At 37.2% G+C, this 27462-nt stretch overlaps 1 long non-coding RNA gene across 1 annotated transcript; it reads left to right on the forward strand.

Moving 5' to 3' along the window:
* Nucleotides 1-1763: 1763 nt before the first annotated feature.
* On the forward strand, nucleotides 1764-27462 carry LOC107197699 (uncharacterized). The gene is made up of 5 exons (XR_001518719.3): nucleotides 1764-2180; nucleotides 3776-3955; nucleotides 9074-9144; nucleotides 12046-12381; nucleotides 26746-27462. It is a non-coding gene; the product is annotated as an uncharacterized LOC107197699 (long non-coding RNA).

Raw genomic sequence — 27462 nt, forward strand, 5'->3', positions numbered from 1 at the left:
TGGAGGACAAAATGTACCTATTACAGTACTCTGCTTTCTAGCAGTAAGAGTTTGGCAGCCAGTATGAATGGAATCCTGACTGTTTAGACATTAAAGCTCCAATAAAGTGCAAGTGCCAAGGACAATTAGATGTTGTATTAACCACAAAAACATTTTATTATTAACAATTCATTGTTTAAAATAGAATGGATGCCTCCTACACTGAGAAAGTTACAGCGAGTTAAATTTCTAGTTTAACTTACCCAGCCTTTCCAACTTTAGCTAGAGTGTGACAACGCCCAGGAGAACAACTTCAGGACAATCCAGTGCAACTCTACAAATTCCTTTCAATGATGACCTGCTATTGGAATTTTGGCATTTAAAAAAAATCAGTTAAAATAAAGCCTTCCCATTTAGTTTACTTGTTGTATTCAACATTAGTCAAATATATATTATTGGACATATGCACTAACCCTAGTATTTTAAGCTATTAAAAATTTAACACCCTTAACACTTAAGGTTATCCTTGAGAAAATCTGCTGTTAGATTAGGTGGAAGACACCACTTAAAGATAGAGTTCAGTGGTGTAAGATTTCACACCTTCCCACTGCATTTATCTACATCTATAATTCCTGCATTCGTAAATGTAATGAATGTGATTATGTTAAAGTGTGGAAGTTCATTCCTAGTCCTGGTCACAATACAGTTATTCACATTACTGAATGTTAACTAATAAAACATTTTAGATCTGTCTGATCGGTTTACTTCAACAAAGATGTATATATATATGGTATCACTGCTGTTGATGTGTGTATAATGAAATTTGCATTAAAATTTAAACATGCAATAAAATCAAGTAGTCTCTAACATTTTGATATTTTACATCAGTACCGAATTAGATGTTTGCACCAAATAAAAAATAGTTTTGGTTCATTAGATTTAAGCCTTTATATATGCTGGAGTGATTTTTATAAAAGAACCACTTTGAAAGATTCTTAATCAGCCATAATAAATGCGGTAATAAAGAACATCCAAAAACAGAAAAGAAATCCACACAATGTGTAGGTTCTATACAGGCTACTGCTACATTCTTCTTTGATTCATAAGAACTGTTTAGAAGTGTTTAAATATTAACTATGTGATTATGTAGAGATGAGGAACAGTAAAGTTGGTGAGAGTGTTTCTGTGGTCCAGTCTGTGGTGTCCCAAAGGCTACAAGTGGATAGAAGAAAGAAACTATATTTATATATAAAATTTATATGACCTAAAACTGTGTTTAAATGTGTCTACTATTAACTGATGGTCAAGTGTGTTAGTAATTAGTCCGGAAAATATATTATATGTAAAAGGTAAGTTAAAAATAGTATATAACTATCTTTAGTTTACGTCAAGTGGCCTCGAGATAGAATGATTATAATCAATTAGCCAATGGATTTTTTTTTAAAGATATTTTAGCTAATCTGTGGCTTTACGCAATATACATTTTATATACATATATATATAAGAGATAGATAAAGAGAGAACACTCCATACTCCCACGCTACAGTATCTGCATCTCGCTGATTGTTTCCTCTGCTCCTCTCTGATTGGTTCGTTTCCCGCGCTCACTCCCTATCTGATTGGTCGCGCGTGTTTCTCTCCTTCTCTCCTATTGGCCACTCGCTCGCCTTCGCTACCTCGGTGACGTCACTGCAGGAGAGAAGTGACTGAGCTGGAGGCGATTAGAGCAAAACTGGAGAGTGAGAGCTGGAGAGCAGCACATTCACACAGGGAGAGAGAGAGAGGGAGGGATGAAGAGATGAAGGGATGGAAGGACCGATGATCCAGCCCTAAAGACGACGGACTGGCAGCACAGAGCGAAGACTGGCTGGCCTTCTGTTAAGTGTAGCTTAGAGCTGTTTTCCATGATTTCCCAGTGCTGGAGATAAACTGGCAGCTTCTGCTCTTTCTGGATCTGACTGGATCTGTAAGAGTCTGGAAAAAGCTCCGGACTGATAAAGGGAAATGCTCGGTGCTGCTTTTAACCATGAAGATGATGATGAAGGTGGTGGAGGTGTGTATGATGATGATGATGATGAAGAAGTGCTGAACATAGTCTCCATGGCCTCAAACACATGGAGCTTCGACATGTGCCTAACATACGACCACCTGCCCACCTCTCCGTCTGACCAGAACACAGAAGAGCACGGAGGACATAAAAAGTATGACTTTCTTTTATTGCTTTTGTATTGTTGTAGTTCTTGTAGCTTATAAGAATATACTTATGATGTTATAAAGTTTACTCAAGCTACATCTTTACCTTATCAGTGATATATTACAGTTTGCATAGGTGTTAATTAATCACTGCATGATTTATTCAACACTGTTGAGCACTGAGACGATTTAGGTTACACTGTATTTACACTGCATGTGTAATTTCCATTCTATAATACATTTTTCCCTATATAATAACATTTATATCTGTATAATAATATATATGATTGTGCAGTGACTAAATCCTGTAAAAAAAACTATTAGTAGCCAATAGTATGTGATATTCTTAAATGAAATGATAGTGTGTTATAAGGATGGCTCATTCATATTGGCGTCTCTACATAATATATGTCATCAGTTTTAGTTGCGCTAAGACAAATATTTGTGTGTATAGGTGTATTGAAGCAATTGCAGGCCACTTCAGTTTTTTTTTTTACAAACATTTAAGATAACATAGTCAGCGTCCACTACTACAACATTCAGAGTTGTTATTATTGTATCTTTTTTATTTGAGTAAATGTTTTTTTTAGTAAATGAACAAGACAATGATCCGATTTTTTTTCTCTTCGTGTGAATGTATTATTGGTCAGAATAAACCTATTGTACATCATATGTGAACAGATAAACAGATATGGGCATTATTTGTCCCGTAATAAATTACAGACTAATATGTAAAATGTAAACTGTTTAATTAGAAGAAGCACCTGACTTACGTTCAGCACAACAGGTAGACTAGTTAGACGCCGTGACGTCACACGGCAGGGCGGCCTACAGCCTTTCGTTTTGGTGCGTTTTGTACACGTTTTGTTTTTATTATTTTTATGTTGTCTTCGTTTTATTTTAATTCATTTTCATTACTTTCAATTTTTAATTTTATTTGTTTACGTTATTGGTTTTAAAACAATGAATGTATGTTCTTTAAAAAGTACTGTTTATTACAGTTAAATCATTTTGTTTAAAATATTAGAAAGTTAAGTAACTAGAAAGTTTGGGGTCGTAGCTTGTCAGTTTAATTGTAAAGATTATGATCCAGAGACTAATTAGGAATGTAATTGTTGGGATAGAGTCATTAAGCATCAGCAGTTCACAGAAAGTGATCATAGGAGTGAGAGGGAGTTCAACAGGGCATGAATCCTGACCTTCTCACATAGTATAAATGGGGATATTCATTTATGATATTTATTATATTCTTTTTTATCTACTTAATGGATTCATTCTAGTTTATAACTGAAAAATGTACAGCGCTGTAGTGCATGCATTTTGATATAAATTCGCTTTTTATTATACTAAAATAAAATTAAAGTGGAGTTTTAAGCATTTATACTTGGTGTATGCTCCCCATGTGCACTTTAATAGAATATTAGAATAATTGGGATAACTATTAACAGGCCTACTTTATGATATGATATGATATGCACGTAACGATTTTTCATAAATGGCAATAGCGTGAATACATGCATTCACGTGCAGTAATTGTGCCCGCATATTTAAGAGTCTTAAGCGCGTGTTTCCTCCATGCACTAACCTCTCCTGTGTTAATCAGGTGCCTGTGTGAGCTGCTCCATTATGATTGCACTGTGAAAGGAGGTTGATGCTATCTTTGGTTATCTAGCTGTATGAGTGTTTCTATGCCGTCATAAAGCTAGATAACCGAAAGTAGGAACGGCCTCCTCTGCTGCAGGACAGCAGCACACGCGCACGTGCCCGGTGGAGCCCCTGTAAGGTAAGCTGCGGTTCAGAATAACGAAGATTTACTTTTCACACGAGGCTTTTTCTTAATTCGAGTTATGAATTGTGCAGATTAATTGGGATTAATCCCAATTAATGGGATTGGTTTTGAGATATCGTATGGAGTAACCTAGTTACTGAGGCCTAATCTGCAGATCTCGAGGTCTGTGTGGGCCTGAAGGCGAGCATAATTATTTAGATGTGCATACAATAAATAAATTAATACACAAATAAATACATTTTTTATATTTATTTAAACAAAAATATATACAAAAATACTAAAATATATATAATATATGAAAAGACTACGTAAAGATAAAATATCACACACAGATATAAAATAACTTTTTTTTTAAATAATAAATGTAAGGGATTATATACACAATGTCAGGTATAAACACTATGAGGGCAGTTTCCCAGACAGGGATTAAGCCTAGTCTTGATCTACACCGCATTTTGAATGGAGATTTTGCATTAAACGTAAAATGTAGTTTAATAAGCTGACCAAAAATGTAAACTAAATTAAAATTATATATAAAATGAAAATACTATATATATAAAGACTGCATAAACACTATAAAACACATATTAAGTGTAAATAAAAAGCCAAAAAACAAAAACAAATCCAGAAACGCATAAATATTTATTTATTATGTAATCAAAGGCGTATTTACATGGCTATCACACGTTTTTGACGCGGTCAAGTTTTTTTTTCGCACGAAACAATGAAAACCACGTTTCTAATTCACGTGTTTTATGCTACGTTTTATGCAGTTTAATTCCAAATTACTGATAACTTTTTTTAAACACACACACACGCTGGTCAGGGAGAGGTCTGATCTCTGGACACACTCACTCCATCCTACTCTTAATAGCATTAAAAACAAAGGGGCATTTCACACAGGCTACAAACACGTCTAAAACAACTGAGATTATTTTGTGATGTGTGATGTATGATTTAAAACAGGTCCAGAATCGATCAGCGTGCTTTGTCTTTCACACATCCCGGACATTCCCGCTTATCTCAGGGTCTGTACAGCGGCTGCAGTTCGGGCAGGCTTCCGAAATCCAGCCACTTTCTGTGGGCCAGCTGTGTGGATTAGCAGCGATCAAGCCTATAGGGACCCTTAATACGCTAATATAAGGATGTAGTGCTCGGTGTCTAGCTGCACTCCAGCAGCTTAAGCTTGTGCTCTAGCTAAACTGTAGAATGTTAAGTGCCAGTACTAAATAGAAGCCTGGAACTCGTGAAGTGAAGTTGATACACATAGTTCACCAGTTGTGTGTGTATGTATACAGATCTGGAAAAATATGAGACCACTTAAAAATGATGAGTTTCTTTAAATTTTACCAAATTGATAACCTCTGGGATATAATCAAGAGGAAGGTGGATGACCACATGTCATTAAACCAAGCTGAACTGCTTGAATTTTTCACCAGGAGTGGCAGAAAGTTATCCAAAAGCAGTGTGTAAGACTGGTGGAGGAAAACAGGGTTATTCCAATAATTTGGGAGAAATTGTATCTTAATTTTTTTTCCAGAGCTATATATATTTCGTTTCTATATATATATATATATATATATATATATATATATATATATATATATATATATATATATATATATAAAGGCCTAATAGAGTAACATATATTAATTTTAAATAAAACAAAATAGGATTGTACAGGTGGGTTCGCAGGGACAGAGATGGGTAGAGGTGCTTTGAAGCCTGAAAGGCCACTGCAGGCTTTTGCCTACAGAAATATTTAAGTAACATAAACATAGAATGAGAGGATGTTCAATGTTGTAATAAGTTGTAATATGCCACTATTCTGCGTATATATTAAAGAAAAGACCGTTTGAGATTTTTGATTTAAACCGTATATGTGTACTTGCACACCTCTGGTGTACAAAGATCTATTGTGCCACAAAGTTTATGTTTTAGTGTATTTAGTTTCATCGTACAAAAAAAATATATAGACTTCCATAATTCTTAGCTTGTGTATAAAGTAAATAGTTCTGCTAATTTCATTTAGTGTAAAGGGTTCTATAATTCTTTTGCACTATTATGATTTTTTTTGTATATGGAGTTCTGCATTTTGAACGGGTGTTTAGAGTTCAGTAAATCTTAGCTGGTGTATAGAATTCTATACCTAGAGGTTTTTTTTTTACCATTCTTGACTGGTGTCTACAGTATAATATCTACTATAATCCTTCTTTTTAGCTACTAAGTTGATTGTTTGTCTGTTGTGTACAGAGATCATAAAGAACACTAATGTATTTACTGTGTAGACTTCTAGGGCATGTGCTTGTGTTCTACCTAGAATACTCAAAATCAGACTCATTTTATACAGCAGGCATACACACACACTCACATGATGCATAAATTATCGTCCAGCATCAGCATTCTGGTTGGCACACAGATATGAAGATGGGCGCGCAGACGTTCTCCATGACATATGCATGGTTCTAATTGGTTTGATTGCCCTGAGAATGGCCTGAACGAGCTTTTCCCACGCTGAGGCTTTGTTCTTGGAGGCCTGGAGGCCGGTGGAGTTTCTCTCCAGTAAAAGACCTCAGGACACGATGAGTGGCCTTTTAGATTGGCTTTTGCGCACACACCTGCCCACTCCTATACACCCACCCCCACACATCTAGACGGACGCACATACCAAGAGGATATAACCATATCATATTATATAAGGGAAAGCAAGCCTCACCCTGCGCTAATTAATTAATTTTAACTAACTAGCTAACTAACTAATTTTACATGACCGGCTCACATGATTGGAATCTAGGGATTGTAATTTTTTTATTAATTTTATGAATTTCAGATGTCTGTGCGAGACATGGTCCAAAGATAATCTTCACTCGTTCTCCAAGTCTTACTGTAGCTAAAGCACTAGAATGGTGTTTTTTCAGTGGCTTTGTGCGTATTAGCCTGAATACGTGCCTGTAAAGCCTTTTTAACTGCTTTAGTAACGGGTCACTTGAGCAGGCCATTGTCAAGTTTACATAACTTTACAAATGAGCTTTTAGTGCTGGATTTAAAATGGAATGAATGTAACCTTGTATAGTGCTTACTGCACTATATTGTTGCTGTCATGCAAAAACCCTGTACAGTATTTCCTTATAAAAAAACTTTCAATTCTAATAAAAGTCAGTGTAAAAAGATTTTGTTCCAAATATGGTTGAACAATAATTTTATATATTCATTATATATCATGATCTAAAATGTTCAAATTATGCGTAAGTATACATTATTTACAGAATTTGTCACTAATTGATGTCTATTCCAATGTACATTACATTAATTAAAAAAAAGTGTGTGTGTGTATATATATATATATATATATATATATATATATATATATATATATATGTATTTATATATATATATATATATATATATATATATATATATATATATATATACGTATATATATATATATATATATATATATATATATATATATATATATATATATACGTATATATATATATATATATATATATATATATATTGTATTGATATCAGAATCATACTATTCTAGACTTTTGACAAAATAAAGAAATGTATACTGTGATCTATATATTTTTTTCATATAATCAACAATTTAAATACCTACTCGCAGATTAAAAATATGTCTAAAATAAAAAAATAAAATAAAACAGAACTGGGGGGCTCAGCAGACAAAGCAGATTTTGACACTCTGGCCTGAAGCTGTATCGGCATCAGCAGCCAGATCCAGAGAAAACCGAATTGTACTTTCTCCCATTGTGATGCTGGCTGGCACAGGTGTGTGTTGGCTGATGGATCAGGTGCTTGTGCATGTCAAAAAGTTTAAAAACTGTTGGTGGCTGACATCTCATGTATCGGAGGAGGCATGCGCTTTTACTTCCATTTCTAGTGACAGGAGCATTGCTAGTGCTAGGAGGAGTTAATTGGATTAATTTACAAATTAATCAATAAACTAAAAATGGAGATACAAGGTTTTTGTAGGACAGTCACAGTGGTTATATTGGAGAAGCATAGCATAGGCACCATGGAGGGACTGATGCTGAAATGTCTCAAAGCTGCTGGCTTGAGGCCTGTGTGGTTAGTTGTTAGTGGTTAATCACAGTTAACCACACAATAGCAACAAAGAACCAGCATTAGACATTAGATGTAAGGTGATACTTGGTTGGTCCTTTGACTAAAGCTAAAGAATTAATAACTGAAAGACTGAAACACCTCTTCAGTATTGGGACACCTGCTCATTCATTGTTTCTTCTGAAATCAACTCTATGTAGAGTAACTGTCTCTACTGCTCCATCTAGAAGATTTTCTTCTAGGTTCAAGAGCAACACAGTGAGGATTTGATTGCATTCAACAGTGATAATACCACCCCGCCTCATATTCCAGCTCTCCAGATCTCTGCATTTCCAAAAAATATCAGATGGAGCACCATCATTCCAAAGAGCACAGTTGTAGTGTTCTGTAGTTCTGTAGTGGTGTGTGCATTTGCACATCTGTGTCAGCAGTGGGTGCAACTTAAAGTTGCTGAATGCGTTTATTAGGGTGTCCATAAACGTACCCTGGAGGCCAGAAAAAGAGATTTAAGGACAACATCAAAACCAATCTAAAAAATTGCCACATAGAACTCAAATCTTGGGAAGACACTGCAAAAGACAGGGTGAGCTGGAGAAATCTTGTACAAAAGGGTGCTGCACTGTATAACGATGACCTCTGCCAGGCTGCACAAGTCAAACACAGACTTAGAAAAGAGAGAGCAACATCCAAGCAGGCCAGACCCAAACCTACTACTGCTACTTTCCCTTGTCCATATTGTACAAGAATAATTGGGTCCAGAATCGGCCTCTACGCCCATCTGAAGACCCACAAGGATTAAGAAGGAGGATAGTCATACTCGATTACGAGTGACCGCCGATGATGATGATGATGACATATACATTGAACATATAGCGTATTATACAAGCGAATTGTCATTGCTTGTTATTTTATGGTGAAATGAGTAAAAGTGATGTGACCTATATTATTATACATTCTCAAATAAAGATAATTGTTCTGAATGTTATGTAAACGATATATGTTATATTTTTATTTTTCGTCCAGATCACAGCTCCTCCCTGATGCAGCGTCTCTGTGAGAGACCGGAGGACCATTCACTGGAACAAAACCATCTGGTAAGTACAGTGCGAATGTACCACATTGCAGCTTACTTATAGAGTGATAGCTGTTTGTTATAAAACCGCTAACATGGGTCCAAATAGCTTACAAAATTGAAAAAAGATTTCGTAAATAATGTATACGGAAATATTGGAAATATGTTAAAAAAATACTAAAATATTACCATACCTTCTACTGTGGTGATATGTATTGCTACTGAATTGATCCAACCTGTTATGATATGAATAATGTACTCTCTGTATACAATATTGGCATAAAATAAGATGTTTTGACATTTTTATAATATTTCACAATATTTTCATAATAATTTATGATCTTGGGTAGATATAATCTGCCTCTATTAAATTAGGTCACTATTGCAAAAATGATGTTGAAACATTATATTGTGCAGCCCTAGTGCAATATAATATAACCCAGATGAAGGCTGTGTAGTTATCTGCAGCTTAGACAGGCCCAAATACAAGCTTTAACTGTTTTTCTTAATCTTTTTTTTCGTCAAAATGATATTTTTAAATGAAGAGAACATCTGTCTAAGCATCTTCATCATACAGTGTTTACTGGGGGCTTATCATTCTGTTTCATTTCATCTCTCTGTGTGTGTGTGTTTGGTTATGCTTATTGTCCATACAAAACCTACGGTGGATATAAGCGTTATAAAACATATAGGGCATATGTATCACACATGGGGAACAAATGTACAGTACTGGGCAAATACAGTCAAAAAGTAACAGGAAATTCTCATTTTTAAGAAAGTAGTTAAGATAATGTACCACTAAGCTAGTTTAAAGAACAAAGCTTGGTTGGTAGATGTGTTTAATTGCATGGTTTACCAAACCAGATGTTGATATGATGATACTCCCATGAGGCGTGCTTTGGCTATATGTTTTAATCTATCTGTATGAATCGTATATGTAAATGTGTTTTCTTTGATATATATATATATATATATATATATATATATATATATATATATATATATATATATATATATATATATATATATGGAAAAATAATAATAGACCACTTAAAAATTATGAGTTTCTTTGATTTTACCGAATTTTAAACCTCTGGAATATAATCAAGAGGAAGACAGATGATCACAAGCCATCAAACCAAACTGAATTGCTTCGAATTGCCAGGAGTGGCATAAAGTTATCCAAAAGCAGTGTGTAAGACTGGTGGAGGAGAACATGCCAAGATGCATAAAAACTGTGATTAAAAACCAGGGTTATTCCACCAAATATTAATTTCTAACTCTAATTAAGGTCTGAAAGCTCTGCATCTTTTTTGTTATTTCCATTTCTCATTTACTGCAAATAAATGCTTTAAATGGCATTATTTCATATATGTTTATTTTACTCAAACATATACCTATAAATAGCAAAATCAGAGAAACTGATTCAGAAACTAGAAGCGGTCTCTTAATTTTTTTTCAGAGATGTATATTATTATAAACATATAGGGATCATATTATTGGTACTGTGTATATACACATATATTTTATCTATGGGACACATATGTAATCCCACATCAGGAGGTGGAATAAAAACAAACCTGTGCATGTGATTGTGTGTGTGTAAGATATAGAGAGACAGATATAGAGAGACAGTCTGTTGCCACTCTCTCATCCATCCACCCACCCTTCACCTGACCACAACATTCACAGATCCTCTGACAATTAGTGTCAACACAAACAGCCCAGCCACATTCCCATGCTTTTCCAAAATAAAAAAAAAGATACAAATCGTATTTTTCATCTCGTCTTGGCGTTCAGAGATTCAACTGGCTTACTGAAACACAGAGGTCACAGTGGAAAAGACCATCTGTTCGAGTTCCGTGCCAGTGATTATTGCACAAAATGTTACGTAATGTGGTATTTTGTGTTTGGTATGAAAGGCACGAGGTTAGTTATTATCATCTGTCAAATCGAGCGCTCCACACATTCATCGGCGATGTGGAACTGGAGCTAATGCGCAAAACTCAATGATGCCATGTTTAAAAAGCCACGAAAACATATTGCCTATGAATGGTAGATAAGATCAAAGAGACTGAGACCGAAGCCGAATGTCTTTTGGCACGCTTCAGAATCCGCAGTTAGAATGACTCCAGGACATTAGGCCGGGGGCTCCAATGCGATAAATGATCAGAGAGAGGAAATTATATGTCAGTCTCCGTCTCGGTAATGATAAAAACGTATGAGTCACTATCACATTACATATTACTGTTATGTAAAATTAATGTGCGCTAAGAAATTTTGTCATCATTCATTAACAATGATCTTTTCCAGCTAAACTGGTTACCCAGTTAAATTGAATAAGGGTCGTGCGATGAAATTAAGGGTGGACAGCAATTGATCGTGAAGCTGATTTAGTACACCTGTGCTGCGGCTGCCAACGTAACGTCAACCACACAACTGGCTATATGGGGATTCAAAAAGTCGATAAGTGGATGAGGGGGGTGTTGCAGATAAATACATGCACGTTGTTATTGCGTTTAAAGCGTTGATACCATACATTCCACTTGTGAGATATGAGAGATTTAAACAGCCCAAAAAGCTGTAAAAAAATAAAAAACTGTAAAATGTAAATCTGAGCAATCGTCAAGTTCCCTTTTATGGTGAAGTTGCTTTGCATAGAATACAAAGGAATTACAGTTATTTTCCTTGATTTTTTTTCCCTCTCTAAAGACAGATTATATGGTAGTTGCCATGACATCCGCTTTTGGCGGTGATAAAAGGGGGCTTTTTTATTATTGTGCCTTACTTTCTTGTTTCCCCCCATAGTGACTGCCAGGCCATTCACACTGTCTTGATGGAGCACGACAGAAAAAAAAAATGGCACAACCACCCAAATGAAAGAATAGAAAATAATGGTCAACTCTCATCCTCCTTTCACTAGACCAGCCCGCACCCCCCACCCCATCCGACTCCCACCATCAACGGAAGCGTTTAGTGCCATGTGTGCCCCCAGAGAGGGGGCCGCGGGAAGGGGGAGAAAAAAGAAGAAGAAGACGACGACAAGCAAGAGGCTGCAGCTTGTGTGCCAGTGGGGACAAAGAGGCTGCTGCCAGTTGCCACGGACCACCCCCTCCACCCTCCACAAACCCCCAAGCCCACCCCCTCCACCCCCCAGATGCTGAAGATTGGAGCCCAGAACGAAAGGGTTGTGTGCGAGGAAGCCATCTTGATGGAGAAGCTGGCTGCCTGCTTCCTAAAATGGCTGTGTTGGCATGAGGTAGGTTTGCATCATTGCCTCTATTAGACCCAGCATTGGCCATTATTCCTAGTTCGCAGCGAAAGCTTTCAGCTTGCTTTCATCTCTCCATCAGCCATGCTGATCTCGCCAATTACCCCGGCAGGTCGTTCCGAATGCAAAAAAAAAGAAAAAAAATGAAAAAATGAAAAAACAAATGAATAGGTGGACGAGAGCTCTATGCATATTCCATATCGCCATGCACGGAACATTCTGCAGAGCTCCAGCTCATTATTCATTGTTTTTCATTGTTTGTTTCAGACAAGCTTGTGAGTTTGCAATCAGGTGCGATTAAAAGGCCCTACAGATCATTTTCTTTAATAGATTGACGTAGTCAGATTCTTTTAAAATGAATCTGCAAATTATAAGTATCTCCAAAATAGCAACTTCACAGGAGGGAAAAAAAACCTTCTTTACTTTCAATGTATTTTATTACAAATTATTTTGGAGCATTTCTATTGGTCCATTCATCATAAAACTACCAGATTCACATTATGTCAAACAGTAAAAAAATAAATAAAAAAATGAGACACCAGGTTGTGTTTACACGATGACGATATATTAATTTATATTTATATAAACCTACATATACTTAAGCATGTACACACATCTGCGGACACACCACACTGACACACACACACACACACAAAATGACTGTCTAATTTGAAATGAATTATGAAAGCTCCCTTTGGTTTTAATGAAACAGATTTGTGGCGTTATCTTTATCTTTTGTCACACGTTTCCGTAATTAAGGATATTCATAATCATCTTCGTTTATAGGAGTGTAAAACTGATATATATATATATATATATATATATATATATATATATATATATATATATATATATATATATATATATGATAGATTTGCATAAATTGTAGTGTATTATTTAGCATTCTAAGCCTCTGTAAAAAACATTACACCATTTTTTTTATAATTTGCTTTAATTTTTTTACCCTAATACTGAAAGCAAGGCCAAAAAGGGGGGTTATAAATAATTTAGCCACATTTTATTATGAAATATTCTACGCTTTAATACAGTCTAAATAAAAAAAAACTAACATGCTAAAATATGATTTTCAGGCATTTTTAGGTTGTTTTATTTCTTTAAATTGCGACATTACCATAACGAATGAGACCAAATTATAAACTTTGTGAATCGTTACACCCCTACTTCTCTCAGTTGTTAAAAAAAACGGAAAAGGTTTGAATGAAGTCAGATAAGAGACTAAAAACGATATCCTATGAACAGTGTCAGCTCAGTTAAGCATCACTTCCCTGAAACAGCTCGTCCTGTGCCCAACAGTTTAGATGAAAATGAAAGAGTGCTATCTACTCTCCAAAAATGAAGAGTGAGATAACTGCCTCACTTTTAACAGTAAGCGTCTATGGTGACCTATATCAACACCCTCTTGACCAATGAACCAGAGCCGACCCATGCTGAAGTGCTCTCGGCTTCGTTATTGAGTGGGGTTGGTTATTCCTCCTTGCCAATAGACTTCAATGTAAAACATGAAGGTGCTCACACTGAGCAACATTCAGTCACATACTCCACCCTTAATCTTAAGAAGGGGTTTCAAGGCCGCTATCAGAGCCTCCTCTGAAATATCAGCCCAAGGCCGCACCAGTGTGTTTAGTGCAGTTTAAAAGCACAGACTTTTCTACAATTTTTTATTCTAGTTTTTGACAGTGTGAATCTGGCAATTGCTTTTATGTAGTGTCCAAATTTCATAATTAATTGGGCTATTCCAAAATGTCTTGGAATACAATCTTTTTTAATGTAAAGCTTTAATGTAAAGCTGTCAAGCTGTGCAAATTTAAAGATGAATTAACTTATAGAAATGCTCAAAAACAAACAGCTGAGTAACAAGTGTTTATATTCACTTACTTTGAAATAAAACTTTTTTTTCTGTAAAGTTGATTTTTGGAGATATCAACAGGCCTTCCAAATGACCTATTTTTGGTTAATCTGTCACAATTCATTTAACATGATCAGTTGTGTGTGTCTTCATGAAGATACATTTATTGTAGAGTGAAAAAGCCTTAGTATGTAATACATTTTTTTCTTTCCACATCATTTTGGAGCATTTCTATTGGTCCTTTCATCATAAAATTTAGACATCTACCAGATTCACATTATGTCAAAAGGTAAAATCATACAATTTGAATAACAGCCAGACAAATAGAGATACAATGTTTTTGCATAACAGCAATCACATGCTGCTTAAAGCTCCATTGAGCTCCATTCTATAAGACAGAGGGTTTGGTCAGGCCTCTGTTTGGTTTGTCTCACTAAGATGGAGATGGAGCGGCATATCATGCTATGTGACATTAAAAGGTCACTGCTGTCCTCACATCGATTGCTGATGGTATGCAAACATTACCATTTGTCTGTTTTAATGCTCCAAATGCAGGGGCTGGGCAGGAGCCGCCGCAGAGAACATACGTACATCTATTTCATGACCACAAATCGATTGGATTGTGGCTTTTAAGCAAAAAAACAATGGAGCATGGATTAAAATTTCCTGCAGTTCGATAGATCGATGCAGTCAGTCATGAATGGACAAGTGAGCAAGCGTCACCTTTTGAATATTTAAATCCATTCTAATATCTGTCTACCTGAAGAGGGGGAGAAAAAAAAACATATTTGCATACTCACTGCAGGCTGGACCATATCTGTCTAATGTGCTGTCGTTACTCCAAAGGAAGCACGGCCGGAGGAAAAGGCAAGAGCAGGAGAGATCGGTGCTGCTCGCTACACGATGCAGAGGCTTAAAAATAAAGGAAACAATGATGCAACCGCTGCCGCTGTTAATGAAAAAGGAGCAGATCCCCATATTAACATAATTGCATAGGAACGAGCTGAGAGGAGCGAGCCCCCAATTAAAGGCGCAGGAGCGCTTTAGTGTAGCCGAGGCCATTCGGACTGGGCACAGCTGGGAAAGGTCCGTTTTGCTGCATTGTATTTTTAGTTTATTAGTGATGCATAGTGAATGCATAGTCTAATTTTGTGTTTTTCACATTTTGACATTTTTAAATTAAACTGGCTGTTGTTTATTTTTAATATTGCTTTCAAATTGCTACATTGAATGGACCAAAAGGAATGCCAATGTCCAAAACATCAATGTTCAAAATCTTTTCACACAGACTTACTTTAGATTTTTCGTTAGCTTGTTTCTTACAGCCACTTTTGCTGTGAAATGAACAAAAAGATGTGCAGATACAAGGTTGACAAAATAAGAATTTATGTATCAGTATTATCAGACATAAGACAAGCTGCTTAGGAAGCTCCACATATAATCATAGAGGTTCATTGTATACAGGTTTGTAAACAGCTCACGATGTGTCTATAAATGCGCAGGATGTCTAATTAGAACATCTACGCAAATGCATCTGCGCCTGTTGGCATACATGCTCTAAAAGCAGTCTTTCTATACTGAATTGACGTATTGAAATAATAGAAGGTAGTCATTCAGGCCCAGGCCTTTATAGACTCCTGTATAGGAGGATTAAGGTAAGGTCTGGATTATTCAGCTTTAAATGCACCTCAGCCTCAAAGCAGCAGCTCTGTGCTGCAGTAATATTCAATTATTTGCACATGTTTACCAACACAGTGAATAGAACATTATATGTTTTTGCATTTTTATGTCTCTTTTTCTCCACAAGGATCTGAACTGCGAATCAGTGCATTTGTACACCACAGCACTGTACATTTCTTTTTAGATTTCTCTGCAGACAAAAGCAGAGTAAAGCAGCATGCCGAAATGAGAGAGCTGTGCCTTTAATAGCTGTTTTCTAATTAGGCAGTGCATCTGCATCAGAGGGGGGGAGGGGTTTCAGCCATGCTTTGCATCTCTCAGTGCTTTATGCTAAAAAAAAGACACACACACACACACACACACAGACCATTTGCGTCCTAAATTAAATAACAGAGCAGCGTAAAAATGGGTAATATAGCAATGCTGTACTGTTAACCCAGTTGTGTATGCACTGTGTTCTATATGCAGTAGCATCACTGACCATCACAGAATGTGAATTTGTTCTAGAAATGCTGTTCTGTGTTTTAGAAAATGAATGTGTGTGTGTGTGTGTTTGTGTGCAGACTAAGAAAGAAGTAGTATGTGAGGAAAAGACAGAGATGAGACTGAATGTTATGTTATTTTGTGTGTATTGGAGGACAAAATGAAATGAAGAGTGTATGTGTGTGAGTGTGTGTGTGTGTGTAAGCACACTAGCAGGGGGAGTGCATGTTTGTCAGTGCATAATGTGGCTGCTGCGGAGCTGGCCAAAAGTGTTAATTATGCCACTTGGCACGATGCCAAACCTATACCAGATTTTTCCAGTTTTTCAGTATGCAAATGGACATTTGAAACAAGCATCACCGCAACCAACGGCCGCGGTGTTGTTTTTCAGTGCCGCAGAATGTATCCGCATCCAGTGGTTGGTCATAAATTAATGAATTTTTTAAAGTATTAACTTATTTATTTTTTATTAAGAAATAAGTACACGTCCGTTCCCAGCACATAATGATCGCAGTAACCACAGATTGTTTTGTTTCGGCAGTACACAACCCACACTAGCCGTTTTTTACGAATTCTAATGGCATCTGAGATTAAGATTAGGCTGTGCATTGTGTGTTGCATGTTTTAATATGCACAGGAATTGATTGTTAATGTGGTTGTTAGTTTTTGACCCCTAGCCGCTCGTAGGCTCTTTTAAAGCACCTTTGAGAGTCCAACTCCTTATCTTTCTTTCTCTGCACAGTGAAATAAGCTGATTCTGAGCTCAATGGAGTGTTCATAAAATGGTCCATGCCCTACATTTTTAATATGTGAATTGTTAATGTTTCTCTGCTTATGACTAGATAATCTTTCTTTATCTATAGTATTCATAATAACACATGCAGTTAGTTGTTGATAGATATACACTGACATGCCACATGTCAAGCAACAAGTTCTAGTATCGTGTCCCGTGACTTTTGCCATGTCCCATGGAGATAAAAAACGCTGCACTGACCTGCAGGATATGAGTGAAAATCCTCCTGCACTAATTGTGTATATGAATGGCTTGTCTTTTTGCACGGACAATTCTAGCAGGGACGCTGCCAATCACTATCCTTACCACCCATTGTGCTGAGCTGTTTGCTGTGGGAGGTAATGTCTTTAATTTACATCGCCTTGCCATGAGCACACTGGCCAGTGTTTAATATCATGCACAAGATTACACCCCACAACTTGTGTTGGGGTTTCCAGATGTTTTGCAGAATGCAGCATTATTGTGTGTTTTGAAGGATTGGGATCAGGACATATCTTAATCTGATTGTAATAGACAGATCTTTTATATATAAAATTATATAATTCTCTGTATATAATTGTGGCCATAATGGGATTGTGTTATATGTAGTAGCTAAGTTCTTTTTTTGCCTGCCTGGTTCAAGAAGGACAAGGCCTGGTATTCTTAAATAAAACCCCACCCTATACAATCCTGGCCATGAATTTAGTATGCATGCACAAATGTTTGTGGACACTCTTTTTAAGGAATGCATTTCACTACTTTTAATTGCCTGTATAATGCAATGGCATATAAATAAGCCCATTTTGAACAGATAAACATGATGAACCTAATGGCAGGCATAGGATAGAGGGGTGTAAAGCCCCAGAAATATGCAGTGGAGCATTGTATTCTCTGTATTTAATACCTTTGGGTTGAGTTGAAGAGCTGGGGATGAGGTAGGGTGGTGATCCTCCAACATCCTGCAACCTCACTAATACTCTTCTCTCTGACTGCAATCAAATCCTCAGTATAAAGCATTCCCTGAACAGAAGCAGGATAAACGTTTTTAAAACCCTTGATTTTAGATTGAACAATGAGTAAGCAATTATTCAATTATTCAATATATTTGGATATATATTGTACATATCACAAAAAATCACACACTCTACACACCTGCTTGTATAGTAACCACCCATTTACCACCATGTAGGACTGTAGAAGGATGGTGGGCACATTTCTAAGGGCGAGCTGTGCAGCTGTTGGTCTGTGTTGGTAAACAGTTGGACAGTGCTGCATTATTATTCTGAACGCTCTCTCTGCTCTACAATGGCAGCATTGTGAGGGGCGCACTTGACGTGGCCATGGTCCCCCTTTTTCCCACCATTGTCGGTGCGAATGTGGCGCGAGAGCTGGGGGGGTGCTGGTGGAGGTGGGGGGGGGGGTGGGTGTCTACCAGGCTGGGAAAGATGCTCAGGCCCAGACAGAGCCACATGCCTAAATTAGCACCAAAGCCCACGAGAGCCCCTTTTATTTGTTCTTTTTTTTTAGAACTGTGCGTGTAAATGAGTGGGAGGGTGCCCATGCTGGTGCAAGCATTTGTGCACCGTGTATAAGCAGGAGGGGTTTCGCAACCATCTGCATGACCGTGTGTATGTGTGAGAGGTGGATGTAATAGTGCAGTATATTTGCATTGAATGATAATGTACAAGGAAAAAATATGTAGGGTCAGACTGCAGTGTGTGCCATAGCATCTCATATACTTAGGGATGCACTGAAATTTTCACAGATTTTCTTTAAATTTAGTCATAGATTTCACTCGCTCAGTAGTTTTACTTACACATTGAGCCAGCTAGCTGATGTAGCAGTGCCATTTTAGTCATACGTTTACCTCAGTAGTGCTTTTTTAATCATAATTTGCTTAAGCAACGTAACTTATTATAAAATTTATCTTAGTATTGTTTTGCTAATCATGAATTTGTTTTACCTGACAAGCTAGCTACCTGTAAAATGCAATTTTGGTTATAAATTTAGCTCAGTAGGGCAATTCTAACCATTAAATAATTTTAGATAAGCAATTTTAGTTACCAATTTAAGCCTGCTAGCTACTGCAAAAGTGTGATTTTAGTTATACGTTTACCCTAGTAGTGCTTTTTAACTATAATTTACATAAGCAGTGCAATTTGTCATACATTTTGCCTTAGTAGTGCTATTCTATTAATAGTTGATTTATTCTGTGATATTCTAGTCATACATTTAGTACCTTAACTAGTGAACTAGCTACTTTAAGCAATTTTAGCCATAAATTTATCTTAGTAATGTTATTTTACCCATAAAATTATATTAGCTGTGCTATTGTAGTTACAGATTTATCTAGCTAGCAAGCTATCTAACAAACCTAGATCTAGGTTACCTTAACAATGCAATTTTACTCTTAAATTTAGCCAGTAGAGAAATTCTAATCATTCATTTATGTCATCTGCCTATTCTATTAACACTGTTAGCAAGCTAACTAGCTAGTTTGCTTGCTAGCTAGCTAACCTACCTCAGTATTGCAATCTCAGTTATATCAGTGGTGCTAGTGGAATTATTACTACAGTAAAATCCTTGCAGAGTAAGGCAATCTACTGTTTGTTAAACAGAACTAACTGTAGCTTTACAGATGCTAACACTAAGCTATCTAACCTGGCTAGCTAGGTAAGCTAGTTATCTAGGTAGCCAGCTGTTAGCTCAGCTAATGTTTTTATCCTAGCTCTATACCCACAGCTTATGCATTTCAGCTTAAGAAAAGCGTTTCAGCTTTGTGAAGAGTTAGAAGACTGGGTAAACTGAGAGCAGGCATGACAGGTGATACTGAATATTTAGTTATTTAATTAATGTGAGTAGACTGTAATAAATTATGTTAAATCTGCTGTTTTTGGCTCTCCCTGCTCCTGTATGCAACACTGCTAATAGCTGGGGAAGGAGTGCATGTGACCCTGCTGCCACTGCTGAAAAAATAATAACATAATGCAATTTAACTCAAAATAAATGAGTTATTATTCTCCATAAATTATTTGGTTAAACTCAATTTTTTTGTACATTTTTGGTTGAATATTTAGTGTATTCTCACATACAGTACCTTACAGTATAGTTCCACAACACATAGAACACAATGTAAACAGTAGCTTGCACTTAATAACCAGCATTTGCAGTTTTAGGGCCAGTTTTGGACAGCACACATGCCAATACATTTCCCAATTCTAATCGGTCATGGTCCCAAATGGGCAAAAAAAAAAAAAAGATTAACAGTACAGTCCTGGATGCACAGTTTGTCTCTCTATTTCTCTATCTCTCCCTCTTTCTCTCTCTATTTCCCCTTCTGCTAGGGCACAGCAGTTGGGCGAGCAATTAATTAAAGCTCCATTACAATATATTACCCAGTGAAATGGAGGTGGCGATACAGAAAAGAAGCGAGAAAGGGGAGCAAAAGTTTATGCCAGGGGCTGAAACAGTATTTCATAGGAAAACAATGAATAATCGAGGACAAAAACTGGGAGGGGGTAGGTTAGTAATTTATGTTGAAAAAAAAGGGCCCCAAAGTAAGGAAGGGTATAGTAAAGAGAGAACCACACACTGAGAGACTTCAGGCGTAAAAAAAAAATCACAAAACGGACAGACCATACATGAGGCTGACCAGCACCTGTGCTCGCTCCTTGTGGCCTGTTTTAATGAGATAAGGTCAAGTAAGAGAGACAAACAGGCCAACTACAGTCAGTCCAGGCCTGTGTGTGTATATACTGTATGTGTATGTATTTGTGTGTATGGCATGAAGCTTTGGGTCCAGTTTGGTGTGTTTGTGGGTGATGTGTGTGGTGTGTGTGTGTACGGATTGTTGGGGGGGGAGGGGCTGTACTGTCTGGCTCTGCCTGTGGCCCCATGTGGCAGATGCTGCAGCTGGCATGCTAATAGCAGAGGCCTATGGGAGTCGACTAGCTGGGAATATTTGTCTGGCATACTAACAGTGTCTGCACACCTCCTGTTCCTATGTCATCCTTCATGTCCCGCGTCATGAAGCATTGGGTTTTTGGTCCTTTAACAGTGCACCCCACCAGGGGTTCCTGAACAGATTATTTATTAGAAGCTCTTTGATGATGATAAACTAACGTGTGCTGCAATTTTGTGAGCACACATGAGGCACACATTTATGGCCCTGTTACATATGAATATGAATAGATCTATTTCAAATATTGTCTTACATATCCACATACTTCTATGCATCCTTTCCATTGGCATTGGTGTTAAGCAACACATCCACTAAGGGTCAGTTCAGTGTCAAAAGTTTCTGACAGCAGTAGACAGGGGCACATTGGAGGTTTTAGCATGTGGTTCTTGATATGGATTTGCTACAAAATACATGACACTGGTCTATGGTCTATCTCTGAGTTTCTAGAGCTCTTTTTCCTTTGTGTCCATAAAATAGAGGTCATATTTTGCTTGAAGTGTTAGCCAAGTTGTTTTTTCACACTTGTATATTTTATTAACATGATTGTTCTTTAAAGAACCATTGAAATGTCCTATAGTGAGCTGTATAGTGTGACTTTTTTCTCCAGTAAACTCTTTACTTTTTTTAGGAATCTACGCTAATCTGCTTTGTGGATTACAGTAGTTTAAATACTAGAAATACCAAGCAACTGTGCCAATCTACAGATTCTGCCTTTTTGCACCATTGATGGTTTAAGTAGAATATGCTTTTGGACATTTGTTATTTTTGAGATTTTTTTTAGATATTTCTCAAAATTTGCTTTAAACATTTTCATTATTTATGTATTAGTAACTGATTTCTGTGTATGTCCTTTATTATACACTGACATACCATTATTAACTGGATAGCAAAGGTAGCACACCTCTTGTGAGGTTGTGAGGTGTTACCTTCTGAGTGGGGCTGAAAACTGTCCAATGTGCTCATGGCAAGGTAGTGTGAATTATCACTGAATTTGCTGTTGAGCAAGGCTCAAGTCCAGAGTCCACAGTGTCCTGTGTGTCTACCAGGATGTCATCACAGAAGGCATTACCACCCCTAGTGGACAGCTCAGTGCAGTGGGTAGTAATGATTGTGACTGGCGATGTCTGTCTGGTTAGAACTGTCCATGTGACTGTGGACATGGCATCGCAAAACAACAAGTTTATTCAAGAGTCAAAATTACATTGCATAGGCCCAAACTGTGGGATAAAATTGGCATCAAGGCGCACATATTCCACACAACAGTAATTGCAGCATAAAAAATCTGTTCACATCACTGTGTGTTTTTAATGGAAAAATGTTCTTTTTCCCTCCCTCCCATGCGACAACCTCAGCTGCCGATTCCTGTCTTAATCTCGGGATAAATGTGATTATCCCAAGAAGGGTTGTTCTCAGCTTTGTATCGGCTACAGGGGAGCTTTGAAACACCCCCCTCCCATTATCTGCACCCTCTCTGGCCGATTGGCCGTGAAAAGCCTGGGATGGGCATTCCTGAGCATGACTCTGGCAGAGGGGATAACAGGCAGCTAAAAGGACCTCACTCAGCAAAGAGGCCGCAAGAAGGGTACTGATGTAGGGCTAGGCTCTTTTTTTTTTTACTTTTTTTTTTATGGTCGTTCAATTTTTTTTTGGTTACTGTCTATTGTGAAACAAACCCTGCAGTCAACCTTGAGTTTTGAGGTGCAATACCTTTGTAATCGATTTGATGCACTCTAGTCTAAATGTTTGTGGTGGACACACCTTTTAATGAATGCAGCGTTCATCTACTATAAGTTGCACACATTGCTGACACAGCGTGTTTACACAACTTATTTAATCCATGTAGAGAGGCATTGCCAATAGAATAGGACATTCTAATGCAGATAAACATTAACATCAACCTATTGGCATCGTGTATGCAAGCATCTATAGCCAGAAGGAGCTAACTGGGTCATGCATTTGTTTTCATGTGTGTTCATCTAAAACTTCTGGTAAATCAGGTTTTCTGTTGTCATTGATGACACTGGTCATTTTGCCTTGCCTACATTTAGTTTTAGGGCCTTTTACTTTCATATAAATTGAAGTAGACATATAACGTGGACATTTAAGCAGTTTAACTAGAGTTATGGGCTGTAGTGTAAAAGTTTGGTCTTCACCAGACTCTAGACCAGTCTTGAGACCATAAACGAGTCTTGTTCTCATATTGGTCTTGACCTCATTTGAAATCTGTCTTGTTTTGGTCTTTTAGTGAGGTGGGGCGGATTTGGAAATTGCTGTTATAATATTAACAGGTAAATATAATTCTTTATTTTATAGATTTAGTTTTTTAATCAACATCATAATATATCTTGTCTCTGGTTTTTCAGTTTTAACTACAACATTATTCGCCCTTAGATACAGATAAAGCTACAAAAATAGATTTTTTTTTCAACTCTTCCAGGGATCTTAAAAGCAGTAACTAAATTAAACATCAGCAAAATGTAGCAATGGGTTTAACAAGAAACAGCATTTTTTTTACCAGTGTTTCAAACTATTTCATTGATTGGTAATCGTGTTTTTTTTTTGTAATTGTGTTTTTTGTTTTTTTTGTTTGTTTTTTTGCAACCATCCCTATCAGAAACCAGTTCGGAAGAAAGTAACCCACAGAAGAAACTGGTTCCCATTAGGCCTACAAAACCTCATAATAACATGCAAATAAATACGACTGTTTCAATATGGTGTCAGCGCCAGAGTCAAGTTCAAGTTCTCCGCATTGTGGGGACGTCTAGTCGAGACAGGCCAGACTGGGTACTTCTTCATCCAGCTCTGTGAACCTACCCCCCTCCACCCCCCATGAACTCCACAGTCCCCCCACCCATCCCTCCACCCTCTCCCCAACTCTGTGCAGTTGCTAAGGGAGAGTGGGCTGGCCGGCCCAGCAATGCACTGGTGAAAAGGCCGGCCTGTCAAAGTGTCTGAGGAAAGTCAGGCCAGTGTAACCCCCCTCCACGTCTACACAAACACACACACACACACTCGCATAGACTCTACCCATAGCAGCTGGGCACAAGCAAACTGTGTGTGTGTGTGTGTGCGTTTAAGAGCCTGGGAATGTCAGCTTGCAACGAGCACTTTATATTCATCAGGCCCTCCCTTTCTCTCTCTCAGTGACTTTGGTAAACACCCCCACCACCACCACACCCCAACCCGCACCCCTCAGCCCACCTCTTTTAAGTGTCTAGTCTACCTCCATCCACTTAGCCCCCCCACCACCAACCCACCCACTCACCCACCTACCTACCCACCACTGTCTGATCAGCTATTGTTGACATTCTTCCTTTTAACAATGAAATAAATGTTCCTAAACAGTACGTTAAATTCATGTACATTCATGTAAAAATAAAGATGCTTCAATTAATTCTTTTTTGAAAGAAACCAATTTTTTTTGTGAAGAACAGCACCTTCTATGGTGCTTCCATCCCTCAAAGAACTACCATTTAGAGCAGTTAACACAGTTAATCACACCCTAACCCTTATTTTATGAAATCAGTTGGGTAATAAATAAGACCTTTCCTTGGTAGAACGATTGGGGATCCAAAAATACTTTGCAGCTTGACTTTTTTTGCTGTGAGTTTTTGTAGGCTTTTTTATTAATGTACACAATGTGGTTTACAAAAAAAATAGGTGTATTTTCTGTCCATAGGGCACTGTGGACAGTGTGTGTGTGTGTGGTTGTTTTATTGAGGGTTGATGATTTGTTGATAGTGTAACAGATGAACGGTTGGCAGTTCAGGCAAGCTAGGTGTGTGTATGTGTGTGTGTGTACAGAACATCGAAAAAAAAATTTCCTAAGGAAGAAAAAGCAAGTGTTTTGTGTGTGTATGCCTGTGTGTGTGTGTGTGTGTGTGTGTTTTCTTGAGGTCTCATTTAAGTCTGAGGACGAGTATTGAGAATAAAAGGCCAATGATTTGCATAAGCTGCATGCTGTCTGAGGGGCTTGGGGGTGGGAGCTGAGGAGGGAAGAAAAAAAACGATATGAGGGAGCATGAAAAAAAAAAGTAAAGAAAGAAACCCCACATTGTGGAGGCAGAGAAAGAGAGAGAGGGTGCTTGAATGAGGGAGAGGGTGAAAATTAACAGAGAAAGGGGTCTTGCCAAGTCTCCTGGAGGGATTAAATTGTCCAGAAGCCCCTCTACATACAATTTGGTAAAATTCGTAATGGCACCACTACACAGTACTTGTGCACAAATTTGAATCATGATGAGGCACAGCGGCAGATTTTACGACTCCGCCGAAGGAAATTAAATGTGTACTAAACAAATGCAACAAATGGGCATAGATGTACTTAGTATGAATTATTCCTATGTTCTTTAAAAAAAGGTTATTTAAGAGTTATATATGTGTTTTTTGTGCTGTGCAGTGCTATAAAGAATCTGTTTTGAGTGTGAAGTTGGGTGTACATGTTCTTTATAAGGCTGCAATATACAATATATCATTTCAGTATTTTCATTGCGATGCAATTAAAGCAAATAAAATCAATCATGTTATGTTAAAACATGAAAAAAAGAATTTGCACTGTTTGCACTGTCCTAATTTTCCCAAGGCAGATTATATCTACCTACTATCCTTTATTTCACTCTAGTCTTGGATACACTAAAGGCATTATTAATCTAACATCTTGGTCAAATCTGCTGTAGGCTGCTCAAGATCCAGGTCTTACCACATCACACATCACCTGTTTAACATGTTGGTGGGGTCTTCTAATATCTTTAAGAACATTTTTGAGCATTTATTGTCCAAGATTTAAAACATACAGTACAATCATCTGTTAAACATGGTGTTTAACATTTCTTGTTTTGTACCTCTATGTTTAAAGGCTGCTTCGCTTTAGTGGAAAACCAAGACAGCTATATAAAAAGATTTATACACTATATAAAATCCTTTATATCTCAAAGCTTTTGAGAGACACCTAGAAAACCTTTTGTGTAGAAGCTTTTAGGGCAATTAGTTAAGTTAATTATTTTTTAAACATTGTGTCCACTTGCTGTCCACTTTATTAGACAGTAGTACCTAGTTGGTCCACCCAAAGTCTATAATTGTAGAACTACTACAACTACAACATGCTTCTACTGACTGGAACCAGATGTCCAAAGCATTTAATGCCTCTTAATCTTTCTCACAGATTGTTATTGCATAAAATGGTTATGAATACACTGTACACTAGCTGTGAGATATGAGCCTTGAGTGTTTTGTTTAAAATATGCTTTAAAGAAAAGTTTAATTCGCATGCAAACGCGAATAGAATCTCAAAATAGAATCTCCTCAGAGAAAACTTGCTTGTACAGATTTAGCAGTTTAAAACAACCAAATAAACACATTGTGGTGGTAGTTTCACAGGTTGTTGTGTTTTTTGTTTGTTTGTTTGTTTTTTGGGTTTTGGGTAATTGTAGCCCTAGTGTTCCCCGATTCCTTGTAATACCAATGTAAAAAAAAATCTATCACTCTAAAAACAAAGAATGAATCATGTTGTGTATATTTTGTTTGTATCTTGTGCCAAACTAAGTAGTTCTAATTGTACTAATCATGTCTTTTTTTAATGTCATTCTTTTTCAGAACCAAGTTGATGATACCCTGCTTCGCTGTGCAGTTCCATTGTTCCTGACCCAACGTCTTCCATCAGTTCCATCCGTTCCACACCTTCCATCAATTTGACCTGAATGAAGATGACTGGATTGGCCACCACAACCTGCTCAAACCTATTGGACAATCAAATGAACTGAACTGCAGTGCAAGTACTATTAGAGGAATGACATAAGACGAATTTGAGCAAATCTTGGTACTTGAACCTAATGACAATCTATATAAAAACATATGCATGCTTCAAGCTGCATATCGTTGTTCTACAAAGGCCAGGTGCGTTCAGACTGCAGAGCCCCGACCGACGAGAATGTGCCTTAATGTGTGAACTGTTTACAATGAAAGAGTAGTGTGCGGCTATTAATAGAGTAGACGATACTGTACAGTGAGTGCTAATGAACGTGTGAGTCATTTCTGTTCCGCTTCTGTTTTAAATGTGCTTTTAATGTCTCTCTGTGACTAAATGAACTGTACGTCCTCCCATGATGAACATTATATCCATTAAAACTTGTCTTTCCTGTGAGGGATCTCAAGTCATACAGGAAATGGTGCTCTTTGCTTAATAATCAGGATATTACTCGTATTACTCTGGCACGTGTTAAATACCCAAATGAGGAGCTGAAATCTCATTCTCTGTGTGTTAAACAGCAATGTATGAAATGGAATCAATAAAGGTGTGCAATATGAAAGTGA

Source organism: Astyanax mexicanus, chromosome 16, assembly GCF_023375975.1.
Source record: "Astyanax mexicanus isolate ESR-SI-001 chromosome 16, AstMex3_surface, whole genome shotgun sequence".
In the NCBI taxonomy this organism is placed as follows: Eukaryota; Metazoa; Chordata; class Actinopteri; order Characiformes; family Acestrorhamphidae; genus Astyanax; species Astyanax mexicanus.